We start from the raw sequence: 6,310 nt of genomic DNA, 5'->3' as shown, positions 1-6,310 counted from the left end.
CAACTAATTAGCTAGCATTTGTTCCATTCATTTTTCAAGAAAGTCTCATATTGTATATAGTTCTCCGTCTTTATTTTAGCGGTTCCTATAAACTTATGTACATGCCTCCCCCCCCCCTCTCTCTCTTACACACACACATATAGAAATTTAAAAGATTCCCTTCAAGTCACCACTTCTTCATAAGTATAATTTTTCTTTCAAACAAAGAGTACATCATTATTAAATGTCAGAAATTTATCAAACCAGACAAGATGATCACCAACCTTAAAAGACATGTGGAAGGTCATCGGTGTCCACTCATTCATTAGAACTGAGAGCATCTTTCGTACTTGGGCGAGTCGCATATCCAGGGGACTAGATGGTGACTGAATTTTATGTAAATTCAGTGAAGAAGAGGTAACATGAAACAAATAACAACATATCTGTAACACCCCGTATTCAAGTACGTGTATTGGCGTATTCAAGTACGTGTATTGGTCTTATTTATATGGAATTAATTTTTTATTTTATTTTATTTTATTTATACCGGAATTTACCCGTCGATGGTTCCATGCAAAGGTTATTGAATAAGCTTTCCAACGATATAAAGATTTCCAAAAACGGATAGGTTTCAGATATAATCGACCACGTTCGAAACTATAAAACGGTGGTCGGGATATTTGGGAATAGTAAATGTGCAGGAAAATTTCCTGCACACAAACTACTGAGGCCAGCTGAATTTTTGGGTCAACTTCGAATGATCATAACTCCCTTAATATAATGAACTGCGAGGTTTGAGACCTATGAAAAGAAAGATCTTTGAGTCCTCTTTCCAATGCAATTGGTTTCATCCAAATACAACCTCTGAATAAGGAGTTATACTCGTTTTACTTCAGCCTATTAAAACAGATTTTTAGGGTCAACTTCAAACGACCATAACTCCTTGTACAGGACGAACTAGGTGGCCTACTTTATATGAGATAAAAATCCTTTTAATTATCCTTCCAAAGATACCAATTTTACCCAAATCCGATATCGGAGCAAAGAGTTATGGTCGATCTACTTTAGCTTATCAAAACAGTCCACCAAAGGACAGATTTGGCATTATTTAAATTTTAAAGGCATTTTGGTCATTTCCTATTATATTATGAATGGGAATATGTGTATATATACATGTATATGAGTTCAAAAACTCATTTTCATCATCAATCATTAAGAAAGAACAAACCCTAGCCAAATTTGACCTTTAAATTACTTTTGATTCAACCGTAGAAATTCCAAAGTAATCTGATAACTGCGTTTGTCATCTCGAGAGTTTCGAACGACACCTATTATTTGTGCAAATAGGATTTCATAATCAAGAGGTAAATTCTAAGGTATGAATATTGTTTGCCTTTGTTCTTTTCCATATGTATATGTGTGATAGAGGATTATATGTATTGGTTGTTATTGAAAGGTGATGGAAACAAGGTTATGGACTATTTTGCATGGTTTGGTTGTATTGAATTGTGGAAGGTGGATATGGTAATTGAGTTATGGAAGGTGGATATGGTGATATACTATTGAATTGATGATTATTTATGTCTATGGCTCAATTTGGTTTAATGGATTGGTTGGAAGGATAAATGAATCCAAACTTGATATTGGAGGATGTTGTATGAATATGCATGGCATGTGAATGTAATTGGAGTATAAGAGGGTTAAAGTGACACCCTTTATGGTGTAATTAAGGCTTACTACTTAACCACTAGTTTGGTGAATTCAAATAATTGAACTGTGACGTTTGGTTGCTAATACTAGATTGCTATATAAGTTTATTGTAGATAAGTAATCCGAAAAGACGGGAAGTCCATTTGGGACTAGTATTGAAGGTTGACAGTCAGGTATGTAAAGCATACTCTATACCATATCTTTGGCATGAAAGTGAACAATTGTTCTATTAAGAAAGTTTCCAAAGTTATTCAATAACATGTGATCCATAATGGTTTTGTATGATGTCCTACGTTACCAATGAACTTGTTTCTACCCTATAAGATGTCAAGACATTCCAATACTTACTTGTTTTCCAAATCTTACATGTTTATTGCACTAATGAATGTCAGAAGGTATCTAGTTACTCAAACAAGATCCATGTGCTATTAATGACTCCAAAACGTTTCATTGATATACCAATAAGTTCCTACTTCATTGTTATGGCATTGATGACTCCAAAACACTTCATTGATGTGCCAATGAGTGCTTACTTCATCATTATTGCATTGATGGTCTATTTATATGTCTCTTATTCATGTATCATTTCTTCAAAGTATCAAAAATACGGTGGCGACCGAAATAACAATCTCAAAGATTAATTGAACTAAGTGATGGAAGTTCTCTCTTATCGGGTGGCATCCCAGGGGCATAAGCCTATCATGGGTCGATCCCTATTTATGTGTTTATGGATGGTATCCCAGGGGTATAAGCCTATCATGTGTCGATCCTAGTTGATATGTACTGGAGGCAGCCTAATGGTCACAGTACAGTACAGTAATGATTACAAAGATGATAAGAACGAAGGTAAAGTGATTTAATAAATACAATGTACAGGTTGTCACAAGTTCTAGTAAGTGTGGTCCACTCCTATTACGATTTATTCACTTGTTTCTGATTTCTATTGAGCTCCTATATCATATGTGATTATCTATAACTTTACTTACTCAGTACATATTTCGTACTGACGTCCCCCATGGGGGACCTGTATTTTATGATGCAGTCACAGGTACCTCAGCTCATACACCGCATAAGTAGGAGCCAGGATATCCAGCTGCTTTTGGTGAGCTCCAGTATGCTTCGGGGCTTTCCGTGTCATATCCAGTCACTTTTGATATTTTATAGAAGTTAGTTATATGGCGGGGTGTGTCCTAACCTTAGTTAAACTTTGTGTATTGTCTAGAGGCTTTGTAGACCTAATGTACAGTCAAGGTGGTGTTTTGTTAATAGACGTGATGGCTCCAACGACCAAGTATTGTATATATATATATATGTGTGCTCGAGCTTATACAAGTAATTATTTCCTTTTATATGCGACATGATGCTGTCCGAATTTGGGGTTGTCATAGAGGTATGCATGGGAAGTATAAGGTTATAAGCTGGTTCTCCCGGGCCTCCTCGGTTACGGGTGCCAGTCCGCCCCAATAGGATTTGAGGCGTGACAATATCGATCTAAAGGAACACACACACGATAAGGAAACACATAGGATACAATTTTCTCTTTTATAATTTGATGAGATGACATGTTCTATAACTACCATTTGCAACATAATGAGGGCAAATGGAGAAAGGAAAGAAGGACAAGTATAGACCACAAAACAATTTAAATTAGAAAAAGAAAAGAGAGATAAATTCAAGAACATAAATGATTACCATGCTTTTCCATAGAACATAAAAATAAGAAAATGCAGCTACAAGGAAAAAAAGCACTCGGTCTGAAGTTTCTCAAAGGCACAAAAATTAGCTGAAGAATCTACCAGCGACAAAATTAACATCAATCAAAGTGCTATTAGGCTCTACAAAATGTACTAAAGATGATCGTATGAAGATTTTTTTAAAGTTAAAGTTTCTATAATTGAACACTGTAGGAAAATAGATATCACTGATTAAAACAAAAGGTTACATGCAAAACTTGAGATCTTGAAAAAAAATGCACCAACTTGAACGCCTCTTATTCCAATGGTCCAAACACAAAGTGGGGGTATTTGATTTAATCGGATATGAAAAGAGTACAAATACAAAAATTAAAAAGGATCTACCAGAGAGAATTAAAAAGGAAGGAACTCACACATACTTACCGGTGATAGATTGTAGATGCTAGTCAAATTGGAGTTGTTTCATTGCCATTGAAGAAAACTCCAGAACCTTAAGTGGAAATAATAGTTGGAGAAAAAAAATAAGAAATCAGTGTGGTCGTGTGATCGATGGAACTGCGGGAGAGTGGAATAGAAGGAAGGAAGAAGTCTGCGGAAGAGTGGGAAGTCGATCGGAGCTCCGATGATCGATGGCTCCGTCAAGACCTTTCCCTTTCTAGACCATTCTTGCTAATAGTCAGCTTTCCATTTCTCTAGTTTTTTTTTTTTTTTTAATCTTTTTTCTTTATTTTGCTTGGATAATAAATAATTCAACTTTCCATTTCTTTAGCTTTTTTTAACCAACAAAAATTTTCTTGGATAATAAAATGGGCTTGGAGCCCCAACGTTTAATTAAAAAAAGATACATACATTTTTGTAACTACAAAAATTTGTTATAGTTAGTTTATTATGATTACATTAATGCTATTAATATGATACTACTTCAAGTGCAAGAAAAATAAATATATTTAATATGGATAACAATTTTTTTTTTGGTCTCATATAACTTGATATATTTATTTTTTGCGCAATTATTAAGAAGAAATTTATAAGAGTTGTAAATTGATTAATACGATTCTATTAAATTCACATTAATTATTGTTATTACCTATTTGATCAGTTAATTACTTTCATTAAATTACTAAGGGTAAAGTTGAAAAAAAAATATCGAAGTATCTTTTTGATTTTTTAAATATGTCAATTATTTTGAGTAATTATTTTTGACAAACATGTCAAGTAGTATAAAACGTAGGTAGTAATATTGCAACAACAAATTTTAAATCACTGTTAAAAATAGTAATTATTAGATATGAAATTTTATTACAAAAACAATTTGTAGCTATATCGTTTTACCATGACATTAATTATATCTATTAAAAGTCATCGTCTATTGCCACAAATTTTCTTACTTAAAGAAAAATATTTTTTAGCCACAAATTTTGTTACAAACATTTTATTCATGTGGTTAAAAGGTTACTGTTACTACAATAAATTTTAATTCGTGGAAAAAATTAATAATTAGCTATGAAATTTTATTATAACAAAAAATTTGTGGCTATTTTGTTTGACTATTGCCACAATTTTTACAAGTGAAGCAAAACTTTTAATTTAGCTATAATAGTTTGTTTCAAATTATTAATCATGGCTAAAAGATTACTATTATTATAGATACTTTCATTGCGTGGCAAAAATTTATAGTTAGCCACAAAATTTCATTGTAGCTATATGATTGTAGCTATTTAGATAATTATAGCCACGATCTTTAGCAATTATAGCAAAAACGAAGATTTAGCTTTATCAATTTAATTTTTGTGGCTAAGAAATTCAGTGAATTTGTAGATAGCTACGAAATTTATTTTTTGTGGTTGTAACTTGGTAATATAGCTTACATTTCGTAGCTTATGCATTTTCTTGTAGTGTATCCAAATAAGATTAAATATCTCCTTTGGCAATGCTTTCATGACATGATTCCTAGTAAAGCTTATTTACAGTATATCGAGATTAACATTGATGACACGTGCCCAATTTGCAAACAATACAGAAACTATTCAACATATTTTTAATGCAATTCAATCACTAATCTTTGAAAAACATAAATTTCAATCCCAACAGTGCCACTCCTAAATAATACTCCCTTCGTCCCATTTTACTCGTCCCAAATTGGGATGACACAACTATTAAGAAAAATAATAAATAACATCGCTAGTTTACCATATTATCGCTATTAAATGATGTTTACAGTTTAATTTAAAGAAAAAGTATTTAATACAAAGGGTAAAATATGAAAAAAAAATTATCTTGTCTTGAAAAGTAAAAAATGACAAGTAAAATAAGACACTAGATTAAAAAATTTGAAATGAATAAAATGAGACGGAGGGAGTATCTTATAATCCTCATCTTATAATCCTCCTAAGCGTCAAGGATTGATGACTGGAGAACCTCTTCCCCTATATCATCTAGCACATCTAAATTAATAGGAATAATAATAATTAAAAAAAACATTAATTAGCTAAGTCAATACAACCTAATACATAGTAAATTGTGCAATATATTGAATGCAAAATGCTTTCGGAAAATAAGCTACTACTTTGTAACAAGAAAAAGTGTCTTAAATTGCACGGTACAATCTAATATAATTTAAATTGACTGTTTTTTTTTTAAAAAATCATATCATTCTTAGAGTTATAAAAGGTAGATGATATCTATCTTTTTATGGAAAGTGTTTATACTATTTATTTGCTTATCTTATTATAGTTTTCATATTAATACTCCTTCCCCCATCCCCACCCAAAAAACAAATAATTAAGAGAATAAGGATAAAATTAAACATTTCAAATATGAAGGCGAGAGCATTTTAACCCAAAAACGTAAAGAGGAATAAATTTGATCAAATTTAAATAGTAAACAATGTCTCGCATACACTATCAGAAATTAGGTCTATCGCAATG

Source organism: Capsicum annuum, chromosome 8, assembly GCF_002878395.1.
Source record: "Capsicum annuum cultivar UCD-10X-F1 chromosome 8, UCD10Xv1.1, whole genome shotgun sequence".
NCBI classification, from domain to species: Eukaryota; Viridiplantae; Streptophyta; class Magnoliopsida; order Solanales; family Solanaceae; genus Capsicum; species Capsicum annuum.
Note: the sequence above shows the minus strand (reverse complement) of the source record.